The 18,729-nt window shown below is 37.6% G+C and overlaps 1 protein-coding gene across 1 annotated transcript in view; it reads left to right on the top strand.

The window, feature by feature from the left end:
* SLC4A10 (solute carrier family 4 member 10) overlaps positions 1–18,729 on the top strand; it is a 3,247,445-nt gene that overhangs the window by 3,060,128 nt on the left and 168,588 nt on the right. The window lies entirely within an intron of this gene.

The following is an 18,729-nucleotide window of genomic DNA, read 5'->3' as shown; positions in this document are numbered from 1 at the left end:
TCTTGGGGCTCTATTTTTTTCTAAGTGGGTAAATTTCTGAACTACAGTAAGCAAGTTATAGCATCAGAGACCTGAATGGTTCTGAAAGTATGTGTCATTTCCTCTTGTTGTACTGTCCAGGACAAATAAGGAGCAGGTGCCTAATTGGAAGCAATCTTTCCTTAACCTGAACAAGCAAAGAAGAGGACTAGTAAAATCTTCCAAAGCAAACGTCGAGTCCAAATGGTCACATCTACTAAAGACAATCACAAAGCCTTCTTCACATATGTTCGCAATCTCAAAGGAAGCACTCAGATCTGCTCACAACTCGTGGTCAAGGACACCACATACATAAATGCTGTAGATACAATCAACCTGTTGGCAGACAGGTTCAGTGAAAACTTCACCCCTCTGTATCCCCCATCAGTAAATCAAAAAGCTTAAGAACGCTAAATCCACGGACTCCTGGGACGCCGATAATTCACCCACATAAAGCAGACCACTGGTAGTTGGGCTATACAAATAACTGTATAAATGCACACCAACCACCCAGTTGAATAAAAATCTTCTGTTTAATAATACAAGTTAAGCGCTTTCATCTGCACAAATGCGGGCTTCATCAGAACATCTAAACACTGAAATTGTTGCAATTTAAATACTGCCTTTGGCGCCAATACACAATGTATTTAAAGTGACAAGTGCATCAAACAATTCCATACATAAAATAAATCATTCTAACGTCAATTCAACTACATATGTTCGAATCAAATCGAACATCCTCACTACTCCTCTAAAAATGTAAACATGTACAAAATGTGTAAATATGTATGAAAATGTATAAATATATACAAACATTTGATACTGATAACAATTCCAGTCATTTCAACATCCCCATGATTACTAACTTGTTAATTCAATAATCATTCAAGTTCATAAACAATAAAAAGAATAAGGAATAAAAATAAGGAGAATAAAAATAATAAGTATTAACTAAACACTCCTTATAATGATCAACGAACTTTTTGTAAAAACAACTATATTAAACGTAAATAACCTTCCTGAATTAATATAAAAAGAGTTTGCAACAGCATCTATCCTTTGGGCTCACCATACCTATAGTTGGCGAAACCCTGTTAATATTCAAACATGGATGATGCTGTACCTATTTAATTAATAGTAATAGTTTGATGGCTGTAAAACCATTAAGCCCTGGTGTTGTCGAGGCATCCATAAACAGCTGCCACCATAATTCTTTGTATGCCAAGGTGGCCTTAATATTACCCCCTCTGGGGTCAGTAACTATATTTTCAAAAATGGCAAATTTGAAATAGTGCATTTCTCCGCACTTTTCTATATGCCTATATAGGACATTATTTGCATCCTTTCTCCTGATGCTGTATAGATGTGCATAAACACGTTTTTTAAAATTTCTTTCTGTCTTCCCTATGTAATATCCTGGGCATATCCAACATTTAGCCAGATATATAATAAATTTGGAATTACAGATTCCTTGTTTGAACTTTATTCTAGTCCTGTTAACATTATTCAAAGTATTTCCTTCATCTTCATTTATTGCCTGACACTCACTGCAACTACCACATTTTGTAGTATGCTTCTTATCACTGTCAACTCCTTTGACTATTGTCCTTCTTTCCAAATACATCTTAATATTACAGCTGATTTTGTAAACAAATGAAGGTTTGGGACCCAATGTTTTGGCTATGTCTTGGTCAGCCATCATGACATTCCAATTGCTAGTCAGAATATTCTTAATCTTATTAGTGTATGGACCATATTCTAATACACAAGCTCTATTGTAATTCCCATTTTTGCCTGTGTAAATGGAAACATCCTGTTCCATTGTATTGTTGGTCCTGTCTTTACCATTAAGACCTAACAGCGGGATGTATTTGTGTCCCCATTCCTTCAAAACATAATTCCTTACATCCTTCATCGTATTCAAATTATAACCTCTTTCTTTAAACAATTCGGTGATGAAATCCACTTCTTCTACCGTCTCTAAGTATTGTGATGTCATTCTTATAGCCCTAATACACTGTCCTTTGTATATGTTATATAACAATTTCCTGGGATGATTACTTGTATATTCCAAATATCCATTGCTGAATGTGCTTTTACTGTGTATTCGGGACTTAAAACATTTGTCCCCATTAGATACATAGGTATCTAAATAACTGTTTTATTTTTGTCAGGTTCTGCATTGTGGTCTGACTTGATTTTTGCTTACTTCTAGACACATACACCTTTTTGTGTAAGCAACAATGAGACCTTAATGTTTAGACCCACGGTATTTTGAAGTGCTATGTTTACTTATTGTCAATGTCATTGAACACCAACAGCTGTGGATTTACTTAGGTGTTGCATTTCTTTCTTTTTTTGTCTTCTGCTACTTTATTTATTACCTTTTTCACACACAGTACAAACTCATTTGCAGAGCAATGTGCCATATTCATGGGCACGATTGTGAACTGATTTTTCATTTGTTTGGCTATCCGCCTTTTTTGCATGTTTAGTACCTGCACGGTTCTTGAATGAAGTACCGTCTTGTGAATCCGGCGGTTTGTTTTGATTTAGATGTGTCTTTCACGCAATGCCTTGCCATATTTTTTCTGAAACAGCTGCATTTTGACTTGTTTTGGCTGTTACAACTGTGCATACTAAAGCTTAGAAAGTGTTCTCATCGCAGCTTGGTGCTTTACCCATTGCTCAAGGAACATTTAAAAAAAAATCTTTTTCATATACTGTTGTTGCATTCTGTTGGCGTTGAAATGACAAGCAATTTCTGTGTTAGATTTTTAACACAGAAATAAACATATTCGGTTATTTAATATTAGAAATAACATTTCTTTTATTAGAAACACCTTTGAAATTACGCTTATTGCAGACTCCTAGTTGAGTTTCACTGTTTATTTATTCATTTATTATTGATTCTTCATTATGCATTAGAGATGTGTACTCCTTACTACCTTTTCTGTTAAGGAATGGATATTACATTTGGTTGCAAGCATTACTTCATTTTATTTTATTTTTAATCACAAGATTCTGTATGAGTTTTGTTTTACGCTATGAAAAGCTGTTTTCTAAAATGTATTTTAAGGGAAACAAACAGTATTTACACTTGATTAGGTTCATGAATCTTCACTAAGACATTCTTGGTTACTTTTATCAAGTTCATGTTTCTTTTTTGAAAACTTTTTTATGTTTGACACCCTGTCTACACTAAGTGGACATTTATTTATGCTTTTAATGTAATACAACTTTAAATGTGAAGGTATGTCAGTGGGTTCAATTAAGGCAGCTGTTTGTAATTTTGTAACACACACCCCTTTTTGGGTTTTAAATTGTGTTTGATGATTTTTTCCTTTGTCTGAAGAAGTCCTCCTACTAAGGGAGACGAAAAGCGCTTTACTTTTACATTTCCTAATAAACCTTTGGAGTTTTACACCTGCTGGTTCAGAACCTTTTGGTTTGTTTTTTGACAGTTTGTTTTTCTTCAGTTTTGGAATTGTTAGTTATCTAAATAAGCTATATCTTCATAGCTACTGGATGAAGTGAATTTTAAAAATTCACTACTTTGGTTCAAATAATCCAAAAAGTTATCCAGAGTAGCCTGGCTACCATCTCATAAGATGTATATGTCATCTAAAAAGCGGGAATAGTATCTGACATGTTTGAAATAGTCACTTTTGAACACAGTTGTTTCTTCCCAATCTAGCATAACCAGATTGGCAAATATGGGGGCACAAGCAGCCCCCATAGCTACTCCCTTGATTTGTCTAAAATGTTCGCCCTCGTATAGTATATAATTGTGATCTAAAACAATAGACATCATTTCAAGAATCAAGGAGACCCTATCCCAATCTAAGTCAGTATATTTTCTAATACTGTTAGTGAAGGCTTCCATACCTTCATCTTTGGGAATGCACGAAAACAGATCAATAACGTCAGTGGTGACATATATAAGACATTCTTTCCATATGTCAACTGGATAGTTTTTCAAGAATTCCCACAAATCCTTCACCATGTGTGGGATCTTCTCGTACATATGTTTCAACATGGTATCTACTGCAATTCCCAATGGAAAGGTTTTAGATTTACTACCTGAAATTATAGGGCGGAATGGAGGGTTGTTTACGTTTTTATGTACCTTTGGAATTCTCACTAAGGTAGCTAGTTTGGGATATTCTAATTTCAAAAAATTATAAGTGTCTTCCGTAATTTTTTTGTCTATGAGAAATTCCTCCACTTGCATGTCTATGCGTCTGTACACAATGTTGATTTCATTGATGGAAACAATTTCATAGTAACCTGACAGATGTAAAATCTCATGCATTTTGGAAGTATATTCCAAACTATCATATATCACCACTCCTCCACCTTTATCCGGTTTCATTACCCGGATGTTCCTATCTTCTCTCAGGTCCTTCAAAATTTTAATCTCTTCCATAGGGAGATTGCTTTTTGATTTTTTACCCATTAAATTGTTCTGCAGTTGATATATCTGCTTAGTTACTAATTTGTCATAGACTAATACATTCGGATGCATAGGAGGTACATAACAACTTTTCTTTTTAAGTATGCCTGTGCCCCTAGCCTTAGATTAAGTACCTGTATCAGTGTCCTTAAACATAATAGCTAAGTTGAGTTTTCTAATAAATAATTTAAACTCACTTAAACAGTCTACTAATCTAAAGCTGGTCATGGGACTATGTTCCATTCCTGTGGAAAGCAGATCAAAATGTACTTTATCAAGTGAGAGGTCTGTGTAATTGCATATACTGAAGTTGTCGTAACTATAAGTGATGCCTTCTTTAATCATGTCCTGGCCGTTGTCTAAATGTAACAAATTTGAAGGCACGTTTTTGTTCTCCTCTATGAATACCTCACTTCTCCCCCCTTCCCTGGGATGTTCATGTGTCTTCCATACAATTGGTGTGGATGGTGTTCCTTCCACTTCCCTTCCTTTTTCCAATCTAAATGCTATTCCTGTTTCCAGCCACTTTGAAAATTTGATCTACCCTCCAAGTAATAAGTGTCCTCACACTCATATCTTCCATTACTATAACTGTAGTTGTCCTTAAAAGTTAAAGAGAGACATTGACCAGTACAGTAAGGCCAATGCCTATCAGTGGGGAGATTGTAAATACATACTCAATCATGCAAGGACAACTACAGTTATAGTAATGGAAAATATGAGTGTGAGGACACTTATTACTTGGAGGGTAGATCAAATTTTCAAAGAGGCTGGAAACAGGAATAGCATTTAGATTGGAAAGGGGAAGGGAAGTGGAAGGAACACCATCCACACCAATTGTATGGAAGACACATGAACATCCCAATGGAAGGGGGGAGAAGTGAGGTATTCTTAGAGGAGAACAAAAACGTGCCTTCGGATTTGTTACATTTAGACAATGGCCAGGACATCATTAAAGAAGGCATCACTTATAGTTACAACAACTTCAATATATACAATTACACAGACCTCTCACTTGATAAAGTACATTTTGATCTGCTTTCCAAAGGAATGAAACATAGTCCCATGACCAGCTTTAGATTAGTAGACTGTTTAAGTGAGTTTAAATTATTTATTAGAAAACTCAACTTAGCTATTATGTTTAAGGACACTGATACAGGTACTGAATCTAAGGCTAGGGGCACAGGCATATTTAAAAAGAAAAGTTGTTATGTACCTCCTATGCATCCGAATGTATTAGTCTATGACAAATTAGTAACTAAGCAGATATATCAACTGCAGAACAATTTAATGGGTAAAAAATCAAAAAGCAATCGCCCTATGGAAGAGATTAAAATTTTGAAGGAGCTGAGAGAAGATAGGAACATCCGGGTAATGAAACCGGATAAAGGTGGAGGAGTGGTGATATATGATAGTTTGGAATATACTTCCAAAATGCATGAGATTTTACATCTCTCAGGTTACTATGAAATTGTTTCCATCAATGAAATCAACATTGCGTACAGATGCATAGACATGCATGTGGAGGAATTTCTCATAGACAAAAGAATTACGGAAGACACTTATAATTTTTTGAAAGTAGAATATACCAAACTAAGCTACCTTAGTGGGAATTCCAAAGGTACATAAAAACGTAAACAACCCTCCATTCCGCCCTATAATTTCAGGTAGTAAATCTAAAACCTTCCCATTGGGAGTTGCAGTAGGTACCACGTTGAAACATATGTACGAGTAGATCCCACACATGGTGAAGGATTTGTGGGAATTCTTGAAAAACTATCCAGGTGACATATGGAAAGAGTGTCTTATATACGTCACCATTGACATTATTGATCTATTTTCGTGCATTCCCAAAGATGAAGGTATGGAAGCCTTCACTAACAGTATTAGAAAATATACCGACTTAGATTGGGATAGGGTCTGTTTGATTCTTGAAATGATGTCTATTGTTTTAGATCACAATTATATACTATACAAGGGCGAACATTTTAGACAAATCAAGGGAGTAGCTATGGGGGCCGCTTGTGCCCTCATATTTGCCAGTCTGGTTATGCTAGATTGGGAAGAAACAACTGTGTTCAAAAGTGACTATTTCAAACATGTCAGATACTATTCCCGCTTTTTAGATGATATATACATCTTATGATATGGTAGCCAGGCTACTCTGGATAACTTTTTGGATTATTTGAACCAAAGTAGTGAATTTTTAAACTTCACTTCATCCAGTAGCTATGAAGGTATAGCTTATTTAGATACCTATGTATCTAATGGGGACAAGTGTTTTAAGTCTCGAATACACAGTAAAAGCACATTCAGCAATGGATATTTGGAATATACAAGTAATCATCCCAGGAAATTGTTATATAACATATACAAAGGACAGTGTATTAGGGCTATAAGAATGACATTGCAATACTTAGAGACGGTAGAAGAAGTGGATTTCATCACCGAATTGTTTAAAGAAAGAGGTTATAATATGAATATGATGAAGGATGTAAGGAATTATGTTTTGAAGGAATGGGGACACACATACATCCCGCTGTTAGGTATTCATGGTAAAGACAGGACCAACAATACAATGGAACAGGATGTTTCCATTTACACAGGCAAAATGGGAATTACAATAGAGCTTGTGTATTAGAATATGGTCCATCCACTAATAAGATTAAGAATATTCTGACTAGCAATTGGAATGTCATGATGGCTGACCAAGACATAGCCAAAACATTGGGTCCCAAACCTTCATTTGTTTACAAAATCAACTGTAATATTAAGATGTATTTGGAAAGAAGGACAATAGTCAAAGGAGTTGACAGTGATAAGAAGCATACTACAAAATGTGGTAGTTGCAGTCAGTGTCAGGCAATAAATGAAGATGAAGGAATTACTTTGAATAATGTTAACATGACTAGAATAAAGTTCAAACAAGGAAACTGTAATTCCAAATTTATTATATATCTGGCTAAATGTTGGATATGCCCAGGATATTATATAGGGAAGACAGAAAGAAATTTAAAAAAACGTATTTATGCACATCTATACAGCATCAGGAGAAAGAATGCAAATAATGTCCTATATAGGCATATAGAAAAGTGCGGAGAAATGCACTATTTCAAATTTGCCATTTTTGAAAATATAGTTACTGACCCCAGAGGGGGTAATATTAAGGCCACCTTGGCATACAAAGAATTATGGTGGCAGCTGTTTACGGATGCCTCGACAACACCAGGGCTTAATGGTTTTACAACCATCAAACCATTACTATTAATTAAATAGGTACAGCATCATCCATGTTTGAATATTAACAGGGTTTCACCAACTATAGGTATGGTGAGCCCAAAGGATAGATGCTGTTGCAAACTCTTTTTATATTAATTCAGGAAGATTATTTACGTTTAATATAGTTGTTTTTACAAAACGTTCGTTGATCATTATAAGGAGTGTATAGTTAATACTTATTATTTTTATTCTCCTTATTTTTATTCCTTATTCTTTTTATTGTTTATGAACTTGAATGATTATTGAATTAACAAGTTAGTAATCATGGGGATGTTGAAATGACTGGAATTGTTATCAGTATCAAACGTTTGTATATATTTATACATTTTCATACATATTTACACATTTTGTACATGTTTACATTTTTAGAGGAGTAGTGAGGATGCTCGATTTGAATCGAACATATGTAGTTGAAGTGACGTTAGAATGATCTATTTTATGTAATGAATTGTTTGATGCACTTGTCACTTTAAATACATTGTGTATTGGCGCCAAAGGCAGTATTTAAATTGCAACAATTTCAGTGTTTTAGATGTTCTGATGAAGACCGCATTTGTGCGGGTGAAAGGGTTTAACTTGTATTATTAAACAGAAGATTTTTATTCAACTGGGTGGTTGGTGTGCATTTATACAGTTATTTGTATAGCCCAACTACCAGTGGTCTGCTTTATGTGGTTGAATTATCGGCATCCCAGGAGTCCATGGATTTAGCGTTCTTAAGCTTTTTGGTTTGTTGTTAACAGTTGACGGAACGCTCATTTGGTTTTTGGAGTCGACTCCCATCAGTAAATCAGAACATGCCCAGCACCTTCCCCCCTCCCTTTATCTCTGGGGAGCAAGTCATCACTGCCCTCTCAAAGGCAAAAAATACAGCCTCCATGGGACCCAATAACATCCCAGGCTGCATCCTACATGAACTCAGGCAGGAACTTGCAGCACCATTAGGCACCCTGTTCAACCAAAGCCTGAGTACCAGCTTCATCCCAGCCGAGTGGAGGACAGCCACTGTCATCCCTTTGCACAAAGGTGGAGAGTCCACTGATCCAGGAAATTATAGACCCATCTTAGGCTGATGGGTCTATAATTTCCTGGATCAGTGGATTCTCACCTTTGTGCAAAGGGATGGCAGTGGTTGTCCTCCACTTGTTTGGGATGAAGCTGGTATGGATGGGTCTATAATTTCCTGAATCGGTGGACTCTCCACCTTTGTGCAAAGGGATGACAGTGGTCGTCCTCCACTCAGCTGGGATGAAGTTGGTACTCAGGCTTTGGCTGAACAAGGGGAGGTCATGCCTGTTAAATTTGGTCGACTTCTTTCAGTCACCAAAGCCATGGATGAAGGGAAGATGGTGCACACCACCTACATTGACCTAGCCAAAGCCTTTGATACTATTCCCCACTTGGGTATAATAGATACACTCTCTTTACTAGGCATCAATCCATATGTTACCAGATGGGTAGCAACCTGGCTCGCTGATAGAACCCACCTAGTCAAAATAGGGGAAGCCACTTCAAGCAGTAGACCTGTAACAAGCAGTGTACCCCAGGGATTGGTTTTGGGGCCTCTCTTGTTTGGGCTATGCTTTTCTGAGGTGCAGGCCAAAACCAGTGGGCTGTGGCTGACCAAGTTTGCAGATTACTGCAAGCTGAGTGTGGTCATCAATTCCCCTAGTGATGTGGACATCCTCCATGAGGATCTCACTCAGACAAATGACTGGTGCCAGAAACATGGCCTTAAACTGAATGCCAAAAAATGCATCATCATCCCCATTGGGGAAAGGGATGCCCCCACAAATGATCACATTAATAACAAGGCCCTAGGCACTCAATCAGTTGTGAGGGGCTTGAGTACCCAGGTTGATAACAAACTGACTTTTGATCACCATATTGCCTCTACTGTACAGAAAGCTTTCTACATGGCTCACCTCATTAGTAAGGGTATCTCATCCAGAAACAAGGAGGTCATGACATCCCTGTATTCTTCTCTTATAAGGCCCATTATTGAGTAAATGCCCCCTTCAGCATGTACCTCACAAAGCACATGCAGCGGGTGGAGAGACCACAGAGGTGCCTCACCAGGAGAATCAGGGGCCTCAAACATCTACCGTGCACAGATAGGCTAAAAGTCCTGTCCCTCTACTCAATCTCATACAGACTCCTCAGAGGTGACCTCTGTCTGACATACAAAGCAGTCTCAGACCCGACCTTGATGGGATTGCTGCATATCCACAAGTCAAGCTCCACTTGAGTAACCACATGGGTGACCTCAATCTGGTCTGTGACATCAATAGGACTTGTTGGCGGAACAGATTTGTGTCTCAGGGACTCCCCCCTTCTGTGGAATAGACTCTCCCTACATCAAGCAGAGTACCTCATTAACCCTTTTTAAGCACAACCTGGATAACTGGATGGGGAACAGAAAATACACCACTGGGATTCCACCTGTGTCCCTGCTGGACAGGGGCATTGGGTGCTGACTTGTCAGAACATGGGCTAAATTCTTGGCTAGGCTTGTAAGAGCCTTAGTGCCAGTACCCTAGTACGTTCCTTTGATCCTATGATCCTTAAAGAAGTTTTGAAGTGTAGCTCATTTTCAGTATTGACGCTGTGTTCTATGCATTCTGCATTTAAAGAGCATCTTCAGCTTGTCATTATGACTCTGTTGAAAACTTTTCTGTTATATTGCTATACTTTGTCAGTAGGATGTAATTTGAATCACTATGACAAGTGCAACGGGCAGTTATACTGTTTAGTGTATATGCAGAAGAAGCTGTAGAAGGATGTTTAAGTAAAATAAACTTAAAAGAAAATACTCTAAATCCAGAGACATTGGACAGGATTCGGAAAGCTCCATGACACTCCCAATATCTATTCCTACAGAGCAAATATAATTTTCAGGCTGTGTACAGTTCCAAGTTGACTCGTAAACAATGTAGCCTGGAATGGTACAATATGGTAGATAGGAGAGCATTACCCATAATGCTTTAGTTCAAGATGAGCTGAAATGCATTTTAGATCTTTTTCCAACATTTTGAGCTAATGATAGCCTTAACAAAAAATCACTAATAATGAAAGAAATTCAGTCCTACTTTTTTCCAAGTAAGAAATAAGCTATTTCTAAAGTGTAATGTTCAAAGCTTCCTAAATAGTACTTCCCAAAAATGGAAAAGGAAAGTCTTGGGAAAAGACATAAACCATATCTTGGGAATAGTGACTGCCTTCCGACATCCAGAAAAGGTAGTAACATTATGTATAACCCTCTGCTGTTAGACAGGGATGAAACTGAAACAGAAGTCTGTGGCAATTCTAAAAAAAAGTAACTAGTGATTAACTCGTGGCCAGTATCGTGTCAGATCCTTCAGTCCAGATGTTTGGTTCACCTTAGGCATATGCCAAATGAAGATACCGCAGATGATCATGTCACTTAAAACCAGGAAGGCAATACAAGTAAACATGTGAAGCTCATTCATGCAAATGTCAATAAACAGTGAGCACCCTGGGAAAAATTGAGGCTGCAGAGACAGCAGTTTGACATTGAATTCATACTCCAGCAGCGTTTTAAACATTTCAGCTGCATGTTGCCAAAACAGTCCAAAAAGCATAAAATCATGCTACTTACTTAACAGCAAATCACAGCTCACACAGTGTGCCCTAAAGAAATAAGCCAGTCAGAAATGATGTGAAAATTTTAAAACAATTATTAGAAGTTACAACTTTGAACAATAATCCCAAGCAGCCATCTTCTGTGATTGTGTTGCAGTGAGAAAAAAGACCTGCTGTGGTCTTCATCTTTGTACCTAAAGCTCAATCTGTTCTTATTTTTCTTAAATAAAGACTCTAGGTCTATATGGGAAAATTGTTCAGCACACTGTCCCTTATCTCTGACATATGTTCTTGAAGTATCTCAGACATAACTCTTTAGGAACCACTTTTCTTCTGTTCCCCTTTTGCCCGTACACTGTCCTTGTCCCTGATAGCATTAATATAACGTTATTATATTCAAGGCAGGTTACTGCGTGGTTTTAAACTGAAAGCTATTTGGTCAAAACAATATCACTGTAAACCACTTTTGGAGATCTTTGAGGTTGTGCTTTTTTTCCATTGCAGTGTGACCTTTTTTGGTTCCCCTTTTACTCAGACATAGCTACAAATCTAGAAATTTACTTGGGTTTGCCTGCAGGGTATGAATTTCAGTTTCTATTTTGTGTAACTGTGGATGCTTCTGGAAACTTTTATATGAAGCATGTGGTATCAAAGTAAGATCAGCCACTATATCAATCTTGAAACTCAGTTCCATGTCCAGGAATTTTAACTTGCCAGTGTGTTTCTACATGAGCCACAGAAATGCCTGAAACAAAGAAAAATGATATTTGCCTTTTTGCACACTTTTTAAACACAGCTTTATTAAACACACAGCAGTAGAAACATTAAACATAACAAACCTTAAAAGTCTGACACATTTTCTTGGCCATAACTCTTCCTCCATTTGGCAAAAGATAAAATTAATCCTTCACTTCCTGCACAGTAGAAGGATCCCTCTATTTTCCACTACCTCATTCTGGCCTGTTTAGCCAGCAATAATATTACCCGTATTAACTTCTGTTACTTCTCTTTATTACTATCTATAGCCTCAACCCAACCTAGGAAATATAATCGATTTGTAGTGCATGGAGCACATATTACCCATATTAACCTCTGTTTGTCACTACCTATCCCCTTGATCCAGCCTAGGAAATATAATCAATGTGTAGTTCATGGAGCACATATTAACCTCTGTTTATCACTGTCAATCCCCTCAACCCATCCTAGGAAATATAATCGATTTGTAGTGCATGGAGCACATTCTAAACATATTAATCTCTATTTATCATTATCTATCCCCTTGACCCATTCTACGAAATATAATCACTGTTTAACGCATGGAGCACATATTACCCATATTAACCCCTGTTTATCAGTATCTATCCCCTTGACCCATCCTAGGAAATATAATCGATTTGTAGTGCATGGAGCACATACCATATTAACCTCTGTTTATCACTATCTGTCCCCCGACCCATCCTAGGAAATATAATCAATTTGTAGTGCATGCAGCACATATTACCCATATTAACCTGTCTTTATCACTACCTATCCCCTCGATCCATCCTAGGAAATATAATTCATGTGTAGTGCATGGAGCACATAGTACCCATGTTAACCTTTGTTTCTCACTCTCAATCCCCTTGACCCTTCATAGGAAATGTAATCAATTTGTAGTGGGTGGAGCCTGTATTACCCATATTAACCTCTGTTTATCACTATCTATCCCCTCGACACATCCTAGGAAATATAATCGATTTTTGTAGTGCATGGAGCACATATTACCCAAATTAACCACTGTTTATCACTATCAATCCCCTCGACCCATCCTAAGAAATAAAATCAATGTATAATGCATGGAGCACGTAGTACCCATATTAACTTCTGTTTACCACTCTCTATACCCTCGACCCATCCTAGGAAATATAATCGATTTGTAGTGTGTGGAGCACGTATAACCCATATTAACCTCTGTTAATTACTGTCTATCCCCTCGACCCATCCTAAGAAATATAATTGATTTGTAGTGCATGCAGCACATATTACCCATATTAACCTCTCTTTATTGCTATCTATCCCCCTCGACCCATTCTAGGAAATATAATCAATCTGTAGTGCATGCAGCACATATTACCCATATTAACCTCTGTTTATCACTATCTATCAAAACGATCCTAGGAATTATAATTAACGTGTAGTTCCTGGAGCACATATTATGCATATTAACCCCTGTTTATCATTGTCTATCCCCTAAACCCATCTTAGGAAATATAATTTGTAGTGCATGGAGCACATATTACCCATATTAACTTCTGTTTATCACTATCTATCCCCTCGGCCCATCCTAAGAAATAAAATCAATGTATAATGCATGGAGCACGTAGTACCCATATTAACTTCTGTTTATCATTCACTATCCCCTCGACCCATTCTTGGAAATATAATCAATCTGTAGTGCATGGAGCACATATTACCCATATTAACCTCTGTTTGTCACTATCTATCCCCTCAACGATCCTAGGAATTATAATTAACGTGTAGTTCCTGGAGCACATATTATGCATATTAACCCCTGTTTATCATTATCTATCCCCTAAACCCATCCTAGGAAATATAATTTGTAGTGCATGGAGCACATATTACCCATATTAACCTCTGTTTATCATTATCTATCCCTTCAACTCCTCCTAGGAAATATAATCAATGTGTAGTGCATGGAGCATGTATTACCCATATTAACCTCTGTTTATCCATATCTATCCCTTCAATGATTGTAGGAAATATAATTAATGTGTAGTGCATGGAGCACATATTATGCATATTAACCTCTGTTTATCACTATCTATCCCCTCAACCCATCCTAGGAAATATAATCGATTTGTAGTGTATGGAGCACATATTACCCATATTAACCTCTGTTTATCACTATCTATCGCCTTGACCCATCCTAGGAAATATAATCAATGTGTAATGCACGGAGCACATATTACCCATATTAACCTCTGTTTCTCACTATCTATCCCGTCAACCCATCCTAGGAAATATAATCAATGTGTACTGCATGGAGGACATATTACCCATAATAACCTCTGTTTATCACTATCTCTCCCCTCGACCCATCCTAGGAAATATAATCGATTTGTAGTGCATGGAGCACATATTACCCATATTAACCTCTGTTTGCCAATATCTATCCCCTCAACTCATCCTACGAAATATAATCAATGTGTAGTACATGGAGCACATATTACCCATATTAACCCCTGTTTATCACTATCTCTCGGCTCGACCCATCCTAGGAAATATAATCGATTTGTAGTGCATGGAGCACATATTATCCATATTAACCTCTGTTTATCACCATCTATCCCCTCAACCCATCCTACGAAATATAATCAATGTGTAGTGCATTAAGCACATATTACCCATATTATCCTCTGTTTATCACTCTATATCCCCTCGACCCATCCTAGGAAATATAATCGATTTCTAGTGCATGGAGCACATACTACCCATATTAACCTCTGTTTATCACTATCAATCACCTCGACCCATCCTAGGAAATATAATCAATTTGTGGTGCATGGAGCACATATTACCCATATTAACCTCTGTTTCTCACTATCTATCCCCTTAATCCATCCTAGGAAATATAATCAATGTGTAGTGCATGAAACACATATTACCCATATTAACCTCTGTTTCTCACTATCTATCCCCTTAATCCATCCTAGGAAATATAATCAATGTGTAGTGCATGAAGCACATAGTACCCATATTAACCTCTGTTTATCACTCTCTATCCCCTTGACCAATCCTATGAAATGTGTAGTACATTTAGCTCATAGCACCTATTTTAATCTCTGTTTATCACTCTCTATAACCTCGACCCTTCCTAGGAAATATAATCTATTTGTAGTGCATGTAGCACATATTACCCATATTAACCTCTGTTTGCCAATATCTATCCCCTCAACTCATCCTACGAAATATAATCAATGTGTAGTACATGGAGCACATATTACCCATATTAACCCCTGTTTATCACTATCTCTCGGCTCGACCCATCCTAGGAAATATAATCGATTTGTAGTGCATGGAGCACATATTATCCATATTAACCTCTGTTTATCACCATCTATCCCCTCAACCCATCCTACGAAATATAATCAATGTGTAGTGCATTAAGCACATATTACCCATATTATCCTCTGTTTATCACTCTATATCCCCTCGACCCATCCTAGGAAATATAATCGATTTCTAGTGCATGGAGCACATACTACCCAAATTAACCTCTGTTTATCACTATCAATCACCTCGACCCATCCTAGGAAATATAATCAATTTGTGGTGCATGGAGCACATATTACCCATATTAACCTCTGTTTCTCACTATCTATCCCCTTAATCCATCCTAGGAAATATAATCAATGTGTAGTGCATGAAGCACATAGTACCCATATTAACCTCTGTTTATCACTCTCTATCCCCTTGACCAATCCTATGAAATGTGTAGTACATTTAGCTCATAGCACCTATTTTAATCTCTGTTTATCACTCTCTATAACCTCGACCCTTCCTAGGAAATATAATCTATTTGTAGTGCATGTAGCACATGTTACCCATATTAACCTCTGTTTGCCAATATCTATCCCCTCAACTCATCCTACGAAATATAATCAATGTGTAGTACATGGAGCACATATTACCCATATTAACCCCTGTTTATCACTATCTCTCGGCTCGACCCATCCTAGGAAATATAATCGATTTGTAGTGCATGGAGCACATATTATCCATATTAACCTCTGTTTATCACCATCTATCCCCTCAATCAATCAATGTGTAGTACATGGAGCACATATTACCCATATTAACCCCTGTTTATCACTATCTCTCGGCTCGACCCATCCTAGGAAATATAATCGATTTGTAGTGCATGGAGCACATATTATCCATATTAACCTCTGTTTATCACCATCTATCCCCTCAACCCATCCTATGAAATATAATCAATGTGTAGTGCATTAAGCACATATTACCCATATTATCCTCTGTTTATCACTCTATATCCCCTCGACCCATCCTAGGAAATATAATCGATTTCTAGTGCATGGAGCACATACTACCCATATTAACCTCTGTTTATCACTATCAATCACCTCGACCCATCCTAGGAAATATAATCAATTTGTGGTGCATGGAGCACATATTACCCATATTAACCTCTGTTTCTCACTATCTATCCCCTTAATCCATCCTAGGAAATATAATCAATGTGTAGTGCATGAAACACATATTACCCATATTAACCTCTGTTTCTCACTATCTATCCCCTTAATCCATCCTAGGAAATATAATCAATGTGTAGTGCATGAAGCACATAGTACCCATATTAACCTCTGTTTATCACTCTCTATCCCCTTGACCAATCCTATGAAATGTGTAGTACATTTAGCTCATAGCACCTATTTTAATCTCTGTTTATCACTCTGTATAACCTCGACCCTTCCTAGGAAATATAATCTATTTGTAGTGCATGTAGCACATATTACCCATATTAACCTCTGTTTATCATTTTCTATCCTCTCGAACAATCCTAGGAAATATAATCAATGTGTAGTGCATGGAGCAGATAGTACCCATATTAACTTTTGTTTATCACTCTCTATCCCCTCAACCCATCCTAGGAAGTATAATCGATTTGTAGTGCTTGGAGTATATATTACCCATATTAACCTCCATTTATCACTATTTATCCCCTCAACCCAGTCGAGTCCCAAAATGATGTGGACATCCTACAGAAGAGCCTCACTGAGACAGATGCCTGGTGTCAGAGGCATAGCCTCAAGCTCAATGCCATAAAGTGCATTGTCATACCCTTTGATAAAAACTCTGTACCCATGAACTAACACATAAACGGCAGTCTACTTAACGCTGAATGTGTGATAAGAGACCTTGAGACCCAGGTGGACAGTAGTCTCTCCTTTGATAATCACATCACCACAGTAGTCAGGAAATCCTTCTATGTGGCACACCTCATCAGAAAAGGGTTCTCATCCAGGAAAAAAGAGGTCATTGTTCCCCTCTACTCAGCACTCATTAGACCCATTATAGAGTACAACGCCCCTTTTAGAATGAACCTCGCAAGACATCTGCAACAGCTGGAAAGGCCACAGAAGGACCTCACAAAGGAGATTACTCACCTCAAACAGATGCCCTACACTGACCATCTCAAAAAACTCCAGCTTTATTCTGTAGCATATCACCTACTCTGAGGAGATCTCTACCTAACATATAAAGCTATGTTAAACCCAGAGCTGTTGGACATGCTACACTTTAAGAAATTCCAATCCCTCTGAGCTACATGCTCTAGGGACCTAAACCTTCTCACCATAATAAACAGGACATGCTGGAGGGATAGATTCCTGTCCCAGAGACTTCCTATACTCTGGAACAAGCTACCCATCTATGTCAAGCAAAGTTCCTCATTAGCACTCTTCAAGAAAAATCTTGATGAGTGGATGGGAATTGAGAAACACACCCCGGGGATCACTTCTGTGACTCTGATCAACAGGGGCACAGGAAATTAACTTTCTTGGGTGGCGTAAGCCAGGGAACCTTGTTGGCTAGGCTTACTTAGGCCCTTGGGTCGATAGCCTAGTACCTACCTCTGAACCTATGAATCCATCCTAGGAAATATAACTGATTAGTAGTGCATAGAGGACATATTACCCATATTAACCTTTGTTTATTACTATCAATCCCCTCGACCCATCCTAGGAAATATAATCGATCTCTAGTGCACAGAGCACATATTACCCATATTAACCTATGTTTATAATTATCTATCCCTCGACCCATCCTTGGAAATGTAATCAAAGTGTAGTGCATGGAGCACGTATTACGCATATTAACCTCTGTTTATCATTATCTATCCCCTCGACCTTCCCAGGAAATACAATAGATTTCTAGTGCATAGAGCACATATTACCCATATTAACCTCTGTTTATCACTATCTATCCCGTCAACCCATCCTAGGAAATATAAGCAATTTGTAGTGCATGGAGCACATATTACCCATATTAATCTCTGTTTATCACTATCTATCCCCTCGACCTTTCCAGGAAATAAAATAGATTTCTAGTGCATAGAGCACATATTACCCATATTAACCTCTGTTTATCATTATCTATGCCCTCGACCCATCCTTGGGAATGTAATCAATGTGTAGTGCATGGAGCACATATTATCCATATTAACCTCTGTTTATCACTAACTGTCCCATAAACCCTTCCTAGAAAATATAATCGATTTTTTGTGCATGAAGCACATATTACCCATATTAACCTCAGTTTATCATTATATATCCTCTCAACCCATCCTAGGA

The sequence above is a fragment of the Protopterus annectens genome, chromosome 6.part0, assembly GCF_019279795.1.
Source record: "Protopterus annectens isolate FY-2018-M chromosome 6.part0, PAN1.0, whole genome shotgun sequence".
NCBI classification, from domain to species: domain Eukaryota; kingdom Metazoa; phylum Chordata; order Ceratodontiformes; family Protopteridae; genus Protopterus; species Protopterus annectens.
This window is presented reverse-complemented; position numbering and strand designations above follow the sequence as displayed.